Below are 21,969 nucleotides of genomic sequence, written 5' to 3'. Positions count from 1 at the left end.
TTCTTCACCCTCCCTAATGGCTCACTCACTCAGGCCATGTTCCAGAAGTTCTTAAGACAGGCCAGAGCACCCAGCTCCTGAAAAGACCATGTGACTTCAGCAATCACCACCATATTAGATGTCAACCCTTCACCTCTAAAAGCATTGAAAAAGCAGTCTATGACCAAAACCCCACTCACATCAACATTACCCATTTCATAAAAGACAACCAATACGGTTTCAATGGACATGCAGTATTGAGAAAGCTACTACACACATCAGAGATTATACCATCCTCATCAAGGATCAAGATGAGCTTCAGCACTGATGAGCAGTCCACCTTCATCCAGATCCTGACGTCTTGAGTGAGATTCACTGGCTGTCCCTTTGAACTGTGCTTATCCTGCTCATTCAACCAACAGTAGTTCATTAACATGGGCATCACCGGATGTCAAAAGTCACCCATTACCTGCTGCTGACACAGGGGTCCCTCCTGTCACTCCCTTTTCTAAGAGCAACAACTAATCTGAACTAGACTCTACAACAGAACCTTGATGAATTCAAACTCCAGCTTTCAACCTATGCAAAGTAACATGGATTTATCCTAAACACTGCAGGAGGCTGGCCTGGTTTATAGTGGGTACCTTGGGTACTTACACCTTATACCAGGTCCAGTTATCCCTGATTAGTGAAATGTAGTAGTGTTATAACAGCTTAGGCTGATAGAGGTAGCTATAGCAGAGCAGCTTAGGCTGAACTAGCAGACATGCAAAGCTCATGCAATACCACTTTTAGGGCCATATGTAAGAAAACTTTTTCCCATAGACACAGAATGGGTAAAATCCTTTGGTACATCTGGCCCTTAGTTACACAGTAATAATACACAAGTAAATACAATACTCAGTGTTACCAAACATAAAGATATTTATTTGGGTGACACAGTACCAAAACTATCTTAGAGACAATACTCCTTCTGGAGGTAAGTACTATACACAATATATACACTAGACACCAAAATTAGACAAGTAGATAGTCATGGAACAATGCAAACAATAGGAAATGCTATAGAATGCAATGGGAGAAAATAGGTCTAGGGGCAACACAAACCATATACTAAGAAAGTGAAATGCGAATCTCAAATTCCCCCCCAGACAATTGTAGCGTGTGTAGTATTTTACCCCACCCCAGAGCCCAGAAAAGCAGGAGTAAAGTACTGCAAATTTCCTTAGGACACACTACACCTTGTGGTTGGGATTTTGCAGTAACCAATCAAGTCTGCAAACTACAACTGCTGGATTCCTAGACCTGAAGACCTGCAAGAGAAGGGGTCCAAGTCCAAAAGTCAAAAGAAGTTCCAGGAAGGGACGGAGCCCCTGCCAACCCAGAAGAGGGTGCAAAAGAGGAGTCCGCAGTTAGTCGAAAACTGCAGGAAGGCAGCCTAGGAAGATGCCAGTGGGTTCCTGTGTGATGTAATGGATGTCCCACAACGTGAAGATGGATGCAGACGTGATTTCGTGTTGGAAGTCACCAACAAACCTTGGTTACGACAAAAGTGCATTTTGCATCAAAATGGCACTGGCTGGACCCAGGAGGGACCATGGGGCCTCAACTTTGAGGAGGAAGAGGGGGCTCTCAGCACTTCAGGGAGCCCTCAGGATGCCAGGCAGCACCCACGGGAGTCCCAGGACACGGGGAGAAAGGAGGTGCAAAATGTGGTTGGTGCAGCACAAAAAAGGAAGGTCCCACGATGCCAGAGAACAAATCAGCTACTTGAGCTTCAGAGGATGGAGTGCCGGGGAACTGGGCCAGGCTGTGCACAAAGGAATTTAGCAAATAGTGCACAGAGGCCTCAGGAGGTGAAGAAGATGCCGTTCACAGGGGTACCATCGCTCTCATGGAAGGCAAGGTCTTACCTCCTCCAAATTGTGTCAGGAAAGTCTATGTCGATGGAGTCCAACCTCTGTGTCCTTAGGAGCACGCTTGTTGCTGTGAGGGGAGTCTAAAGGTACCAGTTGTTGTCTTAGAAGGTGTCTGTTGGAGCAGGAGAGTGACTTTGTCACCCCACAGGAGATTTCTTCGGTCCTTCTGATGAAGGATGAAGCAAGGGAGTCCTCAGAGCGTGCACACCATGAAAACTGTTGCAGTTGCTGGCTGGAGCTGCAGAGGAAGTATCCCTTGTGAATACTTTGTTGCTGTTACAGCGGTTCCTGGAGCAGGCTGCGGTTGATCAGAGGATGAATTAGTAGTTGCAGAGGATTCCTGAGGGAAACTCGCAAGCAGAATCTGAAGAGAACCCACAGGAGAGACCCGAAATAGCCCTGAGAGGGGGATTGACTAGCTTATCAGGTAAGGACCTATCAGCAGGGGTCTCTGATATCACCTGCTGGCACTGGCCACTCAGAGTCCTCCAGAGTGCACCCACACCTTGCAAAGCAAGATGGATGAAGTCTGGGACACACTGGAGGAGCTCTGGGCACCACCCCTAGGGGGGTGATGGACAGGGGAGTGGTCACTCCCCTTTTCTTTGTCCAGTTTCGCGCCACAGCAGGGGACAAGGGGTCCCTGAACCGATGAAGACTGGTTTCTCCAAAGAGGGCACCATCTATGCCCTTCAAAGCATTTCCAGAGGCTGGGGGAGGCTACCCCTCCCCAGCTTGCAACACCTACTGTATTTCCAAAGGGAGACGGTGTAACACCCTGCTCTCAGAGGAAATGCTTTGTTCTGCCTTCCTGGAACTGAGCTGCTCAGACCCCAGGAGGGCAGAACCCTGTCTGTGAGGTGGCAGCAGCTGTAGCTGCAGTGCAAGCCTCAGAGAGCTGGTTTGGCAGTACTGGGGGTTCATAGTGGAGCCACCAGGATGCATGGAATTGGCTCCCCAATACCATATTTGGAATGGGGGGGACAATTCCATGATCTTAGACATCTTACATGGCCACGTTTGGAGTTACCATTGTGAAGCTACATATAGGTATTAACCTATATGTAGTGCACGCGTGTAAAGGTGTCCCCACACTCACAATTCCCAGAAAATGCCCCTGAACTACATGGAGGGCACCTTTGCTAGTGTAAGGGTGCCCTCACACTTGGTAACTTTGCACCTAACCTTCAGCAAGTGAAGGTTAGACATATAGGTGACTTATAAGTTACTTAAGTGCAGTGAAATGGCTGTGAAATAGTGTGTGCACTATTTCATGCAGGCTCCAATGGCAGGCCTGTGGAAGGGTTTGTATCAGCTCCTTATGGGTGGCAAAAGAAATGTTGCAACCCCTAAGGATCTCCTTGAACCCCAATGCCCTGGGTGCCTAGGTACCATATACTAGGGACTTATAAGGGGGATCTAGTGTGCCAATTGAAATAGGTAAATTAAGTCACTAGCCTATATTGACAAATTTAAAAGCAGAGAGAGCATAAGCACTGAGGTTCTGATGAACAGAGCCCTAGTGACACAGGCAGGCACTAATGACAACACACACATTAGGCCACAAACTATGAGCACTGGAGTCCTGGCTAGCAGGATCCCAGTGAGACAGGTAAAACACACTGACATATATATTTTTATCTCTTAGCACTGGGGTCCTGGCTAGCAGGATCCCAGTGACACAGTAAAAACACACTGACACACACTAACAAACAGACCAAAAGTGGAGGTAACCATGCTAAAAAGAGGCTACTTTCTCACACAACCCCTCCCCCAAACGAAGGACAATAAGGCTAATGTTGGCCAGTTGAAACTTTATGGTCTAAGTGGTGATAAGTGGAGGGTAGATCTGCAATAGAGTGGTTTCTCCCTTTATCATCCACTATATGGTTACTTCCCTGTGGGGATGTAAACCACCATGTTTGGAGATTTCTACCTAACCAACAGTGCGAGTGTAAATTCTTAGAGTTTATATTAGTATGTTTTAAAGTTGGGCAGTGGGATTGGTCCACTGGACCTATGTCAAATACAGGAAATGCTAGAAAGGGATGCTGTCTCAATAAAGCCGTAGCTGGGCAAAATCTTTGTCCACATGGCTGTAAGAGAGAACAGGTTTGTTGTTTCACTTGAGTTGGAGCAGGGCAGGGCTGCTGTCCTATAAGCTCCACACTCAGACAGGGCTGCTGTCCTACATGTTTAGAGGTAGTGCAGGGCTGTTGTACTAAAGTTTATCTGAGACGGCTGGTGGGATGCTCCATATTTACTAAAATGGTGCAATTTTGCACATCTGCTTTAGTGGTTCCACAGAGAGGTACTTTTCCCTCTGGGAGTCCAGCTGTGGTAGCTGAGGGCTCCTTTGGTACAGGTTCAACCCCGAGAGAGGTTTCTCCCACCACAGGAATGGTATTCTTAGTGTCAAGGTAGGAAAGGGATTCTTTGATACCCTTCTTACCTGATGGTGGAGAGAGATCCTGAGATTTCAGGCCTCTTTCTCTTCTTGGCTTTTCATTTCACCAGAAATGAAAGGAAGCAATTCTTCAGGGATACCCAGCATGGATGCATGGGTCCTAAACTCTACCTCAGCCCAACCTGAGGCCTCTAGGTAATTCCTTAAGAGACAATCTACAGGTAAGCTAGCTGATACTACCACCTGCTTAGGGCCAGTAACTCCACCCCAACTAAGTTGAACTACAGCTAAGGGCAGAGACTGGGTGGAGTTATTGACACCAGGTTTTCATTCACCAAAGTGATACTGGCACCTTTGTCCCTGTAGACCTGGGCCTCAACACCATTTAATAAGATTGACTGCCTGTACTTATCCATGTTAAGGAGACAAGCAGCCAAGGTGGCAAGGCCTAGGCCACCAGGTGTGACAGAAACTATCTTGGGACTGTCTACCCCAGTTTCTAATATGGTCCCAAAAGTGAACCCAACTACACCTTTAGTTTGACTATTGCCAGTAGTCCCACCACTATTACCACTCCTGCTAGGGGCACTAGAGTCTGATGTCTTAGTGGTGGTAGGCTCAGGGGCTCTACCTGTGCAGGACCTATCCCCTGGCCAATGGCCTTTACCTCTACTCACATAGCACCAAAGCTTTTTCTGATTGTGTGAAGAGTATAAGAAGATAAAGAAGTTTTATCCCCACCCCCAGAGGAGTGTTTTGGACCTGAAGAAGGATCTTTGTGCTTACATTTATCCCCATGCTTGTCCTGAGATTTTTCACCATCTTTCTTTTTGATGTCTTTGTCACCCCCTGTATGAGCTTTTCTGCTCACCCTTGTTCTGACCCATTTGTCGACCTTCTTTCCCAGTTCTTGGGGAACAGTCAGATCTGAGTCCACAAGATACTGATGTAACAAGTCAGACCCACAATTATTTAAAATATGCTCTCTCAGAATCAAGTTATATAGACGTTCATAGTCAGTCACCTTACTGCCATTTAACCAACCGTCTAGGGCCTTCACAGAACACTCTACAAAGTCTGTCCAGTTCTGTGCTGACTCCTTTCTGGTCTCTCTGACCTTAAGTCTGTACTGTTCAGTAGCTAAGCCCAGACCATTCAAGAGTGCATTTTTCAGAATTTGATAGTTATCTGCATCATCCTCTCTGAAAATAAGAAGTCTGTCTCTCCCTTTGCCAGAAAAGGATAACCAAAGGATAGCAGCCCACTGCACATGAGGGACCTTCTGAACTTTACAGGCCCTCTCAAGTGCAGCAAACCACTTGCAGATGTCATCACCATCCTTTTAGGGGGGACAACTTAGTGCAGATTTCTAGAATCAAATGAAGATTCCCTAACATCTGTATTTCTAAAACTGCTGCTGCCACCATGGGGAACTAACCCCAAACCCTGCCTCTCTTACTCCACAGCCAGGGATCCCCTGTCTAAGGCCAACTATTGCTGCATTAGCCTCAGTCTGGCCTCCTCTAACCTCGGCTTTCTGAGTTCCCTATCTAGGGACTGGTCCTCAGGGTTAGAATTGTGGGATACCTCTGAAACAGAGGTAACATGAGAGTGTGCAAAGGCAGATCTATCTCTTACAGGGGCCACTCTAGTGACCTGGCCTCTAGGGGTGAAGGGAGCCCTACTTGTGTGTGAACCCTTCCCACTACCAGTTATACTAGGGGACGTCTTGACAGATATATGGGTGGAAGTACCCTCCCCAGGACTGTCATTCTGCTCCTCTGAGCCTTCCTGGTTGGAGTCATCCTCTACCTCTTCCCCTGTCTGATCTGGACCAGTGCTGGGTCCCTCGTCATCTTGAAGAAGAAGATCTAAGAAGAACTCCTTATTGTGGTTCTTCCCAATGCCTAAACTTATTTCAATACAGAGACCCCTCAAACTTTTAAAGTTCAGATTTTCATATGTTGTTTTCACAACTCTAGGGGTAGCATCTATGGAAGACATATTGAAAGAATAATGTTTAGGAAAGTGAGTAAAAAGTTAGTAGAAAAACAGAGCTAGCTTTTTAGAGAAAAGAAGAAAACGTTTCAAGACTGTAAAAACTTTTGGAAAGTTTAATGAACTTTTTAGAAAGTTAGAACATTGTTTCAAGGTATATATCATACATGCTCTAAGTGTTGGTGCAAGCTTTTATTGTTAAAAGCACAGGTAACAAAGTGGTAAAGCAACTGCAAGTACTTATCCAACCGCTGCACCACCAATGTAGGAGGCTGGCCTAGTTTGTAGTGGGTACCTTGGGTACTTACACCTTTTACCAGGTCCAGTTATTCCTTATTAGTGAAATGTAGTCATGTTCTAGCAGCTTAGGCTGATGGTGGTAGCTATAGCAGACCAGCTTAGGCTCAACTATGAGACATGCAAAGCTCATGCAATACCACTTATAGTTACACAGTCCTCATACACAAGTAAAGACAATACTCAGTGTTATCAAAAATAAAGGTATTTAATTGGGTGACACAGTACCAAAAATATCTTAGAGACAATATTCCTTCTGGAGGTAAGTATTATACACAATATATACACTAGACACCAAAATTAGACAAGTAAATAGTCATAGAACAATGCAAACAATAGGTAAAGCTATAGAATGCAATGGAAGAAAATAGGTATAGGGACAACCCAAACCATATACCAAGAAAGTGGAATGTGAATCACAAATTCCCCCCTTGACAAGTGTAGTGTGTTCACAATCGCTGGGAGAGTAAGAATACAGTAATGGTAAGTAAATTACCCCAACCCAGAGCCCAGAAAAGAAGGAGTAAAGTACTGCAAGTTTCCTTAGGACACACTACACCTGTTGATTAGGATTTTGCAGTAACCAACCAAGTCTGCAAACACAAAGTGCTGGATTCCTGGACCTGAAGATGTGCAAGAGAAGAGGACCAAGTCCACAAGTCGAAAGAAGTTCCAGGAAGGGCAGGAGCCCCTGCCAACCCAGAATAGGGTGCAGAAGAGGAGTCCCTGGTTAGTCGAAGACTGCAGTAATGCACCCTAGGAAGATGCCAGTGGGTTCCTGCATGATGCAAAGGATGTCCCAAGACGTGAAGATGACTGCAGATGTGATTTCGTTGTGGAAGTCGACAGCATGCCTTGGTTACGACAAAAGTGCATTTGAATCAAAATGATGCTGGATGGACTCAGGAGGGACCTGGGGGCCTCAACTCTGTGTGAGGAGGAAGAGGGGGCTCTCAGGACTTTTGAGTGCCCTCAGGATGCCAAGCAGCATCCACGGGAGTCCCAGGACATGGGGATAAAGGAGGTGCAAAATGCAGTTTGTGCAGCACAACAAAGGAAGGTCCCACACAGCTGGAGAACAACTTAGCTAGTTGAGCATCGCAGGATGGAACACTGGGGACCTGGGCCAGGCTGGCAATGAAGGAATTTTCCAAATAGTGCACAGAGGCCTCAGGATGTGAAGAAGACGCAGTACTCATGGCTACCGTCATTCTCAGGGAAGGCAAGGTCTTACCTCCTCCAAATTGCGTAAGCAGGACCTCAGGACAGTCTATGTTGATGGGGTCCAACCTCTGTGTCCTTAGGAGCATGCTTGTTGCTGTGAGAGGGGTTCAATGGTACCGGTCGTCGTCTTAGAAGGTGCCTGTCGGAGCAGGGGAGTGACTGTCACCCCACATGTGATTTCTTCGGTCCTTCTTGTGCAGGATGAAGACAGGGAGTCCTCAGAGTGTGCACACTGTGGAAACCGTTGCAGTTGCTAGCTGGAGCTGAAGTTGCAGAGGGAAAGTATCACTTGTGGATACTTTGTTGCTGTTACAGCGGTTCCTGGAGCACGCTGCGGTTGATCCGAGGTCAGAGGATGAAGTAATAGTTGCAGAGGATTCCTGAAGGAAACTTGCAAGCAGATTCTGAAGAGAACTGACAGGAGAGACCCTAAGTAGCCCTGGGAGGGGGATTGGCTACCTCATCAGGTAAGGACCTATCAGGAGGGGTCTCTGACGTCACCTGCTGGCACTGGCTACTCAGAGGCCTCCAGATTGCACCCACACCTTGCAAAGCAAGATGGCTTAAGTCTGTAACACGCTGGAGGAGCTCTGGGCACCACCCCTAGGGTAGTGATGGACAGGGGAGTAGTCGCTCCCCTTTCCTTTGTGCAGTTTTGCACCAGAGCAGGGACAAGGGGTCTCTGAACTGATGTAGACTGGTTTATGCAAGGAGGGCACCATCTGTGCCTTTCAAAGCATTTTCAGAGGCCGGGGGAAGCTGCCCCTTCCCAGCCTGTAACACCTATTTTCAAAGGGTGAGGGTGTAACACCCTCTTCCCAAAAGAAATGCTTTGTTCTGCCTTCCTGGGACTGAGCTGCTCAGACCCCAGGAGGGCAGAACCCTACCTGTGAGATGGCAGCAGCTTCAGCTGCAGTGCAAGCACTATTCACAACACACAGATTATGCCACAAACTATGAGCACTGGGGTCCTGACCAGCAGGATCCCCGTGAGAAAGACAAAAACATACTGACATACAGGTAATAATGGTGGTAACATGACAAGAAAGATGATACTTTCCTACACAACACCCCCAAACGAGGAACAATAAGGCTAACCTTGCCCAGATGAGTCTTTATTGTCTAAGTGGAAATATCTGGTGAGTCCGTCTGTATTGGAGTGGGTACTCCCAGGTCTATGTTCCACTGTAAAGTCTATACCCTGTTGGGAAATGGACCACCTCAACAATTTAGGGGTTTCACCTTTCATTTGTTTGTGCCATAATAGAGGTTTCTGGTCTGTTTAAACAATGAAGTGAGTCCCAAACAAGTTGGGTCTCAGCTTTTCAAGGCCCAGACCACAGCAAAGGCCTCCCTCTCTATGGCAGATCAACGCTTTTCTCTAGGGGCAAACCTCCTGCTGATAAACGCAACAGGTTGATCCTGGCCCTCTGAGTTAAGTTGGGATAGTACTGCCCCTACCCCTAATTCAGAAGCATCTTTTTGGACAATGAATTGTTTGGAGTAGTTTGGGCTTTTTCAGACAGGTACAGTGCACATGGCCTGCTTAAGCTCCTCAAAAGCTTTCTGACAGCTAGCTGTCCACAATACCTTTTTAGGCTTTTTCTTTGAAGTGAGGTCATTAAGAGGGGCAACAATGGAGCCATAGTTCTTAATGAACCTCCTGTAATATCCAGTGAGACCTAAGAAGGCTCTGACCTGGGTCTGTGTAGTAGGGGGAGCCCAGTACATAATGGTCTAGATCTTCCCCTGTTGTGGTTAAATCTATCCTCCACCTACCAAGGCCCAGTCAAACCATTTTCCCCTACCCTATCCGGCACTTTGAAACCCTGATAGTTAGGTCTGCCTTTTGCAGGACCTCCAAAACTTTCCATAGGTGGACCTGGTGGTCATCCCAGGTGGAACTAAAGACAGTACTATCATCAAAGTATGCTGCACTAATAGCTTTCAAACCTTGGTGGACTGTATTCACCAGCCTCTGGAAAGTGACATGTGCATTTTTCAAACCAAAGGGCATAACAGTGAATTAATAACGCCCTTCTATGGAAGAAAATGCATTTTTTGCTTTAGCATCCCCTGATAACTTGATCTGCCAATACCATGCAGTCAAATCAAAGGTGCTTAGATACCTGGCAGATTCCAGTGTATCTATTAGCTCATCTGCCCTGGGTATAGGGTGAGCATCAGTTTTGGTTACAGTATTAAGACCCCTATAATCCACAAAAAACGCATTTCCCTCTTTCCTTCTTTGCTATGCGGTTTGGGGACAAGCACCACTGGGCTGCTCCAGGGGCTATCAGAGGTCTCAATAACTCCTACATCCAAAATTTTCTCTACCTCAGTTTTATTGCAACTCTGACATGGTCAGGCTGCCTGTAAATTGTACTTTTGACAGGTAAACCGTTTCCATCATCAATTGAATGTTCACACCAGGTAGTTGTACCAGGTATGAGAGAACAGAGGTCAGAAAACTGTCCTAGGAGATTTTTGCAGTCCTCCCTCTGCTCAGCAGTGAAGCAGTCTCTAAGCACCACTCCCTCCACTAAGCCATCAGCTTCTGTGTTATAGAAGAAGTCAGGGAGAGGGTCACTCTCTTCCTCCTGCCCCTCATCTGTGGCCATGAGCGGGTTTAAGTCAGCCCTGTTATAGTAAGGTTTAAGACAATTGACATGAAGCACCCTAAGGGGGCTTCTGGCAGTGCCCAGGTCCACCAGATAGATGACCTTACCTTTCTTCTCCACAATGAGATGGGGTCCATTCCATTTGTCATGGAATGCTCTTGGGGCCACATGCTCCAATACCCACTCCTTCTGTCCTGGTTGGTACTCTGTCGGGACAGCCTTCTGGTCATGCCATTGCTTTCGGAGCTCTTGGCTGGCCTGAAGGTTTTTAGTGGCCTTTTTCATGTACTCAGCCATTCTAGATTTTAGGCCAAGTACATAGTCCACAATGTCGTGTTTAGGGGGCTTTAAAGATTGCTCCCAACCCTCGTTCACAAGAGCAAGGGGACCCCTAACAGAGTGACCAAAGAGGAGCTCAAAGGGGCTTTAGCCCACTCCTTTTTGGGGTACCTACCTGTAGGCGAAAAGGAGGCATGGCAAGAGGGCATCCCATCTTCTTCTGAGTTTCTCAGAGTGTCACATGATCATGCCTTTGAGAGTTTTATTAAACCTCTTAACCAATCCATTTGTTTGTGGATGATAAGTGGTGGTGAACTTGTAGGTAACACCACACTCCTTCCACATTGCCTTGAGGTATATAGACATGAAGTTACCACCTTGTCTGAAACAACTTCCTTAGGGAAACCCACCCTGGAACAGATTCCCAGGAGGGGTTTTGTACTGCAGGTGATGTAGTGGTCCTTAAGGGGATGGCTTCTAGATACCTTGTGCCATAGTCCACTACCACAAGGATGAATCTATTGGCAGAAGCTGTTGGAAGGTCAAGGGGGCCAACTATGTCAACTCCTGCCTTCACAAAAGGTACCCCGACCACTGGCCGTGGGATTAAGGGGGCCTGCAGGGTGCCACCAGTCTTGCCACTGGCTTGGCAGGTGACACAGGAGCGACAAAACTAATTTGTGTCTTCTGACATGTGGGGCCAGTGAAAATGGGGAACAAGTCTATCCCATCTTTTACTTTGGCCCAAATGCCCAGCCGAGGGAATGTCATGAGCTAAAGTTAGGAGGAATTCCCTATACTGGAGGGGGGTGACCAGTCTCCTGGTGGAACCAGGTGTAGGGTCCCTTGCTTCACTATAGAGGAGATTATTCTCCCAATAAACTCTGTGGTTGTCCTTGACATTTCCATTCTGCTGTTTGACAGCTTGCTGTCTGAGACCCTCTAGTGTGGGACAGGTCTGCTGTGCCACACTTAGTTCCTCCCAGGCAGGCCCCCCTGCTCCCAAAAACTCAGCTGTGTCAGCTTCAAGCTCCTCTGGTGCAGGTTCTGCACAGGGAGAAGACTCATCCACATCAAAAGGGGAATCATCTGGAGAGGGAGGGTAGTGGACAAGGATTTGCCATTTCTACCCCTAGTTTTTGGGAGCACTTGGTCCATTGTTCCAGGATCCAAATTTCCTTGTCCCCTTTGCTTATTGGCCTGATCGCTAGTAAGAGCAAGGATATGCCCAGGAATGCCCAGCATTGCGGCATGGACTTCCAACTCCACTTCAGCCCAAGCTGACGTCTCCAAATCGTTTCCTAATAGACACTCTACAGGTAAGTCAGAGGATACCACAACTTTCTTTGGGCCAGTGACCCCTCCCCCAGTTGAGATTCACAAAAGCCATTGTGCGGCTAACAGTGTTGTTATGGGCATCTATCACTTGGTACTGATGACCAAGTAGGTGTTCCTCAGGAGCTACCAGTTTATCCATTACCATAGTGACACTGTCACCTGTGTCCCTGTAGGCCTCAACCTAAACACCATTGATAAGGGGCTACTTGCTTGTACTTATCCATATTAAGGGGACAAGCAACTAGGGTGGCAAGGTCAATGCCACCATCAGAGAACAAAACAGCCTCAGTGGTCTCCCCAACTAGACCAACCCCCAATACATTACCAAATGTGAGCCCAGCTACACCCTTTGACTGGCTATTTGTAGTGTTGTTCCCACCACCACTGCTATTACTAGGGGCACTAGTGGAAGCAGTGGAGGTTCTGGTGGTGGGAGGTTTGGTGTTTCTTCTTGGACAAGTGGAGTCACTTACCCAATGACCTTTGGCTTTACAGAGATAACACCATTGCTTTTTCTTATTGTGTGAAGAAGATTTGTGCCCACCACCCCCACAGGATTTTTGTGTGCCTTATGAAGGCTCAGAAGAATTCTTTATCTTTGTCCCCACCCTTGCCATGAGACTTACCATCCTTCTTCTTGCTGTCTTTGTCTCCCCTTTATGAGCTTTTCTGCTCACCCTTGTTCTGACCCATTTGTCTGCCTTCTTTCCCAAACTGTTGCAATTGCTGGCTAGAACTGAAGGTCAGATCTGAGTCCACAAGATACAGATGCAACAAATCAGACCCACAATTTTTCTATATATTCTCTCACAGAATCAAGTTATATAGGCTTTCATAGTCAGTCACCTTACTGCCATTTAACCAACCTTCAAGGGCCTTCACTAAACAGTCTACAATATCTGTCCAATCCTGTGATGACTCCTTTCTGGTCTATCTGAACATTGTCCTGTATTGTTCAGTGGTTAAGCCCAGACCATCTAAGAGTGGACTTTTGATTATATGGTAGTTATCTGCACCATCCTCCCTGACAATGAGGAGTCTGTCTCTCCCTTTGCCTGTGAAAGATAGCCACAGGAAAGCAGCCTACTGAACTTGAGGGACCGTCTGAACTTTACAGGCCCTCTCAAGTGTTGCAAACCACTTGTATATGTCAACTCCATCCTTGTAAGGAGGGAAAACTTTGTGTAGATTTCTTGAATCAAATGTAGGTTCCTGAAACTGCTGTTGCTACCACAGGGAACTAACCCCAACCCCTGCCTTTCCCTTTCCACAGCCAGAGATTCCCTGGCTAAGGCCAACTGTTGCTGCTGTAGCCTCAGTCTGGCCTCTTCTAACCTCAGCTTTAAGAGTTCCCAATCTAGGGACTGGTCCTCAGGGTGAGAAGTGGGGGATGCTTCTGAAACACAAGTAACACTGAAATTGGCAGAGGCTGTTCTTTCCCTAACTGGAACCACCCTAGTAACCTGGTCTCTAAGTGTGAAGCGAGCCCCACTAGGGTGTGAAGCCTTCCCACTCCCAGTTATACTATGGGGTTTGTTGACAGAAAGATCAGTGGAAGGACCCTCCCCAGGATTATCAGAATGCTCCTCTGAGCCTGCCTGGTTGGACTCTTCCTCTACTCCCCTATCTGGATGTACCTGACCAGTGCTAAGTCCCTGGTCATCCTTCAGAAGAAGATTTAAAAGGAATTCCTCATTGGGGTTCTTCCCAATCCCTAAACTCCTTTCAATGCAGAGACACCTCAAACTTTTAAAGTTAAGATTCTCATATGTTGTTTTCACAACTCTAGGGGTAGCTTCTACAGTAGGCATGTTGAAGGAAAAAGAGTTTAGGAAAAAAAGGGTTAAAGGTTAGTAGACTAGCAGGCCTAAATTTTTAGAGAACCAAAGAAACTTTTCAGAAACTCTGTAAAACTTTTGCAAAGTATAAAGAACTTTTTAGAAAGTAAGATATTACTTCTAGTACAATTATGTATAGCTCTAAGTATTGGAGCAAGCTTTTCTTGTGAAAAGCACTAGTAACAAAGTGGTAAAGCAATTGGAAGAACTTATACCACCAATGTAGGAGGCTGGCCTGGTTTGTAGTGGGTACCTTGGGTACTTACACCTTATACCAGGTCCAGGTATCTTTTATTAGTGACAACTTTGTGTAGATTTCTTGAATCAAATGTAGGTTCCTGAAACTGCTGTTGCTACCACGGGGAACTAACCCCAACCCCTGCCTTTCCCTTTCCACAGCCAGAGATTCCCTGGCTAAGGCCAACTGTTGCTGCTGTAGCCTCAGTCTGGCCTCTTCTAACCTCAGCTTTAAGAGTTCCCAATCTAGGGACTGGTCCTCAGGGTGAGAAGTGGGGGATGCTTCTGAAACACAAGTAACACTGAAATTGGCAGAGGCTGTTCTTTCCCTAACTGGAACCACCCTAGTGACCTGGTCTCTAAGTGTGAAGCGAGCCCCACTAGGATGTGAAGCCTTCCCACTCCCAGTTATACTATGAGGTTTGTTGACAGAAAGATCAGTGGAAGGACCCTCCCCAGGATTATCAGAATGCTCCTCTGAGCCTGCCTGGTTGGACTCTTCCTCTACTCCCCTATCTGGATGTACCTGACCAGTGCTAAGTCCCTGGTCATCCTTCAGAAGAAGATTTAAAAGGAATTCCTCATTGGTGTTCTTCCCAATCCCTAAACTCCTTTCAATGCAGAGACACCTCAAACTTTTAAAGTTAAGATTCTCATATGTTGTTTTCGCAACTCTAGGGGTAGCTTCTACAGTAGGCATGTTGAAGGAAAAAGAGTTTAGGAAAAAAAGGGTTAAAGGTTAGTAGACTAGCAGGCCTAAATTTTTAGAGAACCGAAGAAACTTTTCAGAAACTCTGTAAAACTTTTGCAAAGTATAAAGAACTTTTTAGAAAGTAAGATATTACTTCTAGTACAATTATGTATAGCTCTAAGTATTGGAGCAAGCTTTTCTTGTGAAAAGCACTAGTAACAAAGTGGTAAAGCAATTGGAAGAACTTATACCACCAATGTAGGAGGCTGGCCTGGTTTGTAGTGGGTACCTTGGGTACTTACACCTTATACCAGGTCCAGGTATCTTTTATTAGTGAAATGTAGTAGTGTTCTAGCAGCTTAGGCTGATAGAGGTAGCTATCGCAGAGCAGCTTAGGCTGAACTAGGAGACATGCAAAGCTCCTACAATACCACTTATAGTTACACAGTACTTATACACAAGTAAAGACAATACTCAGTGTTACCAAAAATAAAGGCAGTTTATTTGGGTGACACAAGGCCACTCCTTCTGGAGGTAAGTATTATACACATTATATAAACTAGAAACCAAAATAAGGTAAGTAGTTAGACATAGGATAGTGCAAACAATAGGAAATGCTATAGAATGCAATGGGAGAAAATAGGTCTAGGAGCAACACAAACCATATACTGAGAAAGTGTAATGCGAATCACAAATTCCCCCTAGACAAGTGTAGTGTGTAGAGAATTGCTGGGAGAGTAAGAATACCATAAAGGTGAGTAAAATAGCCTACCCCAGAGCCCAGGAAAGTAGGAGTAAAGTACTGAAAGTTTCCTTAGGACACACTACAAGTCGTGATTAGAGTTATTGCAAGAACCAAGCAAGACTGCAAACAACAAATGGTGGATTTCTGGACCTGAACACCTGCAAAGAGAGGAGACCAAGTCCAGAAGTCGAAAGAAGTTCCTGGAAGGACAGCGGCCCCTGCCAACCAAGAAGAGGGTGCAAATGTTGGACGAAGGCTGCAGAAATGCACCAAAGGAAGATGGCTGTGGGTTCCTGTGTGATGCAATGGATGTCCCACAAAGAGATGTTGGATGCAGGAGAGTTTCGGCACTGGATTTGTCCAACAAGCCTTGGTTCAAGCAAAGTCGGAGATTGCATCAAAGTGGTGCTAGCTGGACCCAGGAGGGACCTGGGGGCCTCAACTCAGACTGAGGAGGCAGAGGGGGCTCCCAGCACGGGAGGGAACCATAGATGACCAGGCAGCACCCACGGAGGTCCCAGGACATGGGAACAAAGAAGGTGCAAATTACGGTTGGTGCAACACTACAAAAGAAGGTCCCACGCCACCGGAGGTCAACTCAGTGAGTTGAGCATTACAGCATAGAACCTGGGCCAAGCTGTGCACAAATGATTCTTGCAAATAGTACTCAGAGGACCCAGGAGGTGAAGATGACGCTGTGCACAGGGGTACCTTCGCTAACGGGGAAGGCAACCTCTTACCTCCTCCAATTTTGGACAGAAGGACCTTAGGACAGTCTGTGTCGAAGGGTTCCACTACCTGTGTTCCAAGGAGCACGCTCGTCACCAGGAGAGGAGTCCCAGAGAACGGGTCGTCGACTTAGAGGGTGCCTGCAAGAGCAGGAAAGTGATTCCCTCACTCCACAGGAGATTTATTTGATCCTTTTGGTGCAGGGTGAGGACAGGGAGTCCCCGGAGCGTGCACACCATGGAAACTGTTGCAGTTGCTGGCTGGAGCTGAAGTTGCAGAGGAAAAGTAGCCCTTCTGGATACTTTGTTGCTGTTACAGCGGTTTGTGGAGCAGTTTGCGGTTAATCCTAGGTCGGAGGATGAAGTGGTAGTTGCAGAGGATTCCTGCTGGAAACTTGCAAGTAGACTCTCAAGAGAAACCCTAAATAGCATTGAGAGGGGGATTGGCTTCCTTATCAGGTAAGGACCTACCAGGAGGGATCTCTGACATCACATGCTGGCACTGGCCACTCAGAGGCCTCCAGAGTGTCCCCATACCTTGGAAAACAAGATGGCTGAAGTCTGGGACACACTGGAGGAGCTCTGGACACCAACCCTGGGGTGGTGATGGACAGGGGAGTGGTCACTCCCCTTTCCTTTGTCCAGTTGCGTGCCAGAGAAGGAACTGGGGGTCCCTGAACCAGTGTAGACTGGCTTATGCAAGGAGGGCATTATCTGTGCCTTTCAAAGCATTATCAGAGGCTTGGGGAGGCTACCCCTCCCCAGCCTGTAACACCTATTTCCAAAGGGAGAGGCTGTAACCCCCTCCTCCCAAAGGAAATGCTTTGTTCTGCCTTCCTGGGACTGAGCTGCTCAGACCCCAGAAGGGCAGAACCCTGTCTGTGAGGTGGCAGCAGCTGTAGCTGCAGTGCAAGCCTCAGAGAGCTGGTTTCACAGTACTGGGGGTCCATGGTGGAGCTCCCAGGTTGCATGGAATTGGCTCTCCAAAACCAGATTTGGAATGGGGGGACAATTCCATGATCTTAGACACTTTACATGGCTATATTCGGAGTTACCATTGTGAAGCTACTTATAGGTATTGACCTATATGGAGTGCATGCATGTAATGGCGTCCCCCCACTCACAAAATCCGGGGAATTGGCCTTGGACTGCGCGGGGGCACCTTTGCTTGTGCAAGAGTGTGCTCACACTTAGTAACTTTGCACCTAGCCTTCAGTAAATGAAGATTAGACCTATAGGTGACGTATAAGTTACTTAAGTGCAGTGAAAATGCCTGTGAAATAATGTGTGCACTATTTCAAGCAGTTTGCAGTGGCAGTCCTGTGAAAGGGTTTGTCTGAGCTCCTTATGGGTGGCAAAAGAAATGGTGCAGCCCATAAGGATCTCCTGGAACCCCAATGCCCTGGGTACCTAGGTACCATATACTAGGGACTTATACGGGGGTGTCCAGTGTGGCAATTGAAGTTGGTAAATGAAGTCACTAGCCTTTAGGGACAAATTTAAAAGCAGAGAGAGCATAAGCATTGAGGTTCTGATTAGCAGAGCCTCAGTGACACAGTTAAACACTATTCACAACACACACATTAGGCCACAAACTTTGGGCACTGGGGTCCTGATCAGCAGGATCCTAGTGAGACAGACAAAAACATACTGATATACAGGTGAAAATGGGGGTAACATGCCAAGAAAGATGGTACTTTCCTACATACTGCACCCTGCCCATGTGGCTACCTATGGACTACCTTAGAGGGTTCTTACATGTAAGAAAAGGAAAGGTTTAGGCCTGGCAAGTGGGTACACTTGCCAAGTCAAATTAGCCGTTTATAACTGCACACACAGACACTGCAGTAGCAGGTCTGAGCCATATTTACAGGGCTGCTCATGTGAGTGGCACAACCAGTGCTGCAGGCCCACTAATAGCATTTGATTTACAGGCCCTAGGCACCTCTAGAACATGGTACTAGGGACGTGATAGAAAATCAAATATGCCAATCATGGAAAGCCAATTACACATACATTTTACATAGAAGAACTTGCACTTTAGCACTGGATAGCAGTTAAAGTGCCCAGAGTAACAAAAACAGCAAAAACAGAGTCCAGCACACATCAACAACCTGGGAAAGAGAGGCAACATGTTTGTGGAGACCACACCAAGGATGCCAAGTCTAACAATAATACTGTACACAAAAAGACATTCTTGCACCATGGTGCACGAGTGCCTGTGTTAGCACTAGGCTGCCAAAACGGCACCACCTCAGGAGGAGTCCAGCACACATCAACAACCTGGGAAACAGAGGCAAAAAGATAGGGGAGACCACGCCAAGGATGCCAAGTCTAACAGCTAACATATACAGATATGTGCTAGAACCATACATATATGTCTGAGCTACATTGTTCATGTTTCGCTGAGGACAGTCCGCTGACAATTTTCACAGGCATAGCACATTGTTGTGCCACTCTGCACATACATGACTTATGGAAAACACTCATCCATGACTCCCTATACACCTGTGTCACTTTTGTCATCATTTGTACAGGGGCATACAACATACTACAGTGGTCAGGTGAATTGGTTGACAACCTTGCCCCACTGCATCTTCAGTGCCTCTGTTTGGTACCCAAGAATCACACGGCCACCCACAGCCCCCATATTGGGCAGGTAGTGACAAACTAGTCATATCAAACCTCCTAGCTCATCAGCCATCATATGCGGGGCCCTTCCCTTCCCAGACATGTCCCACCCAAAACCACTGTACCCCAAAACCCACAGAAAATACCTCAAAATACCCCCAACTACCCCAACAAACTAATGTACCCCAGAGATGGACACCCAACAATACACAGTTAAGTATAAGGGCAAAAAACACATCAAAAAAGATTTTAGGGACACAAAGCAGATAGCAGAAAGCACAAAATACTGACAAAAACCTCTCCTCACACCAGCACACAAAACCTCTCACTGCACAGACTAAAAGACTGTAAAGGGAAAGTAAAAATAACATGACCTTTCCACGTGTACAGCAAGGAAGTTCAATTGCATCACTTCCTGGGTGTTTGCTCCATGTTTTGATGTCACACATCGTTTTTTTTAATGCATGACTGCCATGCATGTATTTTTCATGGACGGCTGACAGCATTAATTTTAACGGGCGGGGACGTTACGTAATTTTTTTAGAATACGCAATGGCGAGAAATGACCACATGCATCTTTGTTTGCCGCAAAAAGTGAAATGTGTGTCTTAATGTACATTGGTATGTGGGGTGCATGGAAGGAGTGATATGAACTGCAAGTGTGCACGTGTATGGTTTTACTTCCCAAATTCCTGTCTTTACATGTGTAGAATGGTTGTACTATGAGTGTGCAAATGTGAGGTAACTTGCATTAGTGGTTCCATACTACGCAGTTGGCACATCTCTGTTTGTTTAGCCACATAGCTTAGAATAGCTTGCCCATGTGCGAAACATGTTCATGCACATGATACCCTTAACAGCAGTATACCCAGAGATACTTGGCCTTGAATGTGGTTCGCTAACCGAGATCTATGTAAGTGCATGTGTGTGTGACAATCTATGGTGTGCCCCAAGGGGCAGACATCATCATTTAATGCAACACATGTAAATTACAGTTCCCCATCCATGCAAGTTTTTGTATATGGTGAATTGACATGTGCCATGGTTGTTTTTGTCTGCCATGCTAGTGAGTAGTACGTGTTCTTCATGTGTGATCTGTAATGCCTTATACAGTTGTGTGTTCAAGGATGTAACTTCTACAATTCTTTGAACGCTTTATGGTGAATTGTGCTCCATCAGTGCAAAAAGTGTTGCTGAAGTCAGTGATTGACATGTTACCCTATGTAGATACAGATGTCCTGTATCTAAATGTTCAGAGGTGGTTTTCACAAACACCATGCCATATGTTGTAAGTTTTCCTCTGTCTATGCACAATGTTACAGGCCATATCAAGCTTGGGGCACTTTGTGTTTTGTGTATTTTGTATACATTTTATTTGCACATGCACTTTAACTGTACAATTCTTCACCATGTTGTTTTGCATGGACGTCCTTTTTAGCACACACTCTGTATGGTAGGTCTGCAGTCGAACAGGGATGGCAGGCTACACATCAGTGCACCAGTGGCATATTAAACACCCCCACAGCTCCCTTGGTGCTGGTGTGGCCATGAGCTCAAGGTGGACCCCTCATCACAGTACACTGTGTACAGTTGGCAGGCCCCTGACTGTGTACAGTGTGGATAGAGCCCTCTCAGGGACTTTGCAGGAGGGGCATCCTCAAGTTTTACAAGCCAATGCAGTGCGCAGACAAAGCCCAGGAGTCCGACTGAACAGCCAAAGTCCCCTGCCCCATCATGTAATAGGGACTTACAGGTTGTTGATGTCAGCCTTGCCCCATTATGTGCTATGGATTTACAGGTAGTTGATGTCAGCCGTGCTCTCTTATGTAATAGGGACTTACAGGTTGTTGATGTCAGCCTTGCCCTTGTATGTACCAGGGACTTTCAGGTTGTTGATGTCAGCCTTGTCCTGCTATGTACTGGGGACCTACAGATTGTTGCTGTCAGCCTTGCCCTCTTATATACTGGGGGCTTACAGGTTGGTAGTATTGGACTTATCCTATCATATACTAGGGATTGACATAACTATGTATTTTTGGTTGTTATTTGTTCCTCTTATGCATTGTTAGGTCATTGGTAGATAGTGGAACAGGTGCTTGCCCACAGACCCAGGGTACAAATAGTGTCAGTTTCCACTTGCATCACTTACTTGTTTTCAAGTTTCAAGTTTCAAGTTTCAAGTTTATTATGTTCCGGAACTCCACTTTCCTAGACAGTTGGTTACATTATTACAATGTTAAAAAACACTTAAAATAATTAAAAACTCTGACACAAAACATTTAATTTGGTCTTTACTTACTTACTTTTTGTGCTGGGCAATCACACAGATGGAGTTGCTGGCAATGGTACTGGGATATTTACTGTCCTAACAAATGCCTGTGATTATGTGTATGGACTTACACGGCTACAATGTTGTTTTGTAAAGTGAGTTTTGACAAGGTGTGATCATTCACACGCTCACTGAAGCCAGATTGCGTACTGTAAGCTTCTAGGTTAATGTTGCTGGCACATGTCCTTGTTACTCATCTTCCTTATCTTCACTCTCCAGTCTTTCATGCATGTCATAGTATTTCATACATACGAAAATTACCAAAGGACTTTGTATCTTCTTCAGGCTAAGCAATTTTTGCCATTACATTTCCATTGTTTGCAAGATGAGTGACTGACACCTACACATCTCTCACCTCCAGCCACAGTACTTGTGCAGTCTCTGAGTCACCTCCACATATTGGCTGGCAGAGTTAAGTAGAGGAGTGCCTCAGCTGTCCTTCCACATTTTATGTTTGATATGAGCAGTCACACACAGCTGCATTCACCATTGTTTGTCACTTGCACTATGAGTGTGTTTGGATTGTGTGAGTACTACTGATAGCTGTGAGTAGAACATGCATGTTTCAACATGTCTGTGTCCTTATTCACATGTGCAGTTTGCCAAAGGGCTGTGACTTGCTTTGACATTGCTTGACATGCAAGCAAGATACTAACTGATTTCAGTCTGACAGACCTAGACATTCAGGTACATGGTTCTCTCTATTTA

This window comes from Pleurodeles waltl, chromosome 2_2 (genome assembly GCF_031143425.1).
Source record: "Pleurodeles waltl isolate 20211129_DDA chromosome 2_2, aPleWal1.hap1.20221129, whole genome shotgun sequence".
Lineage (NCBI taxonomy): Eukaryota > Metazoa > Chordata > Amphibia > Caudata > Salamandridae > Pleurodeles > Pleurodeles waltl.
The sequence above is the reverse complement of the archived record's forward strand: the minus strand, read 5'-3'. Positions refer to the sequence as shown.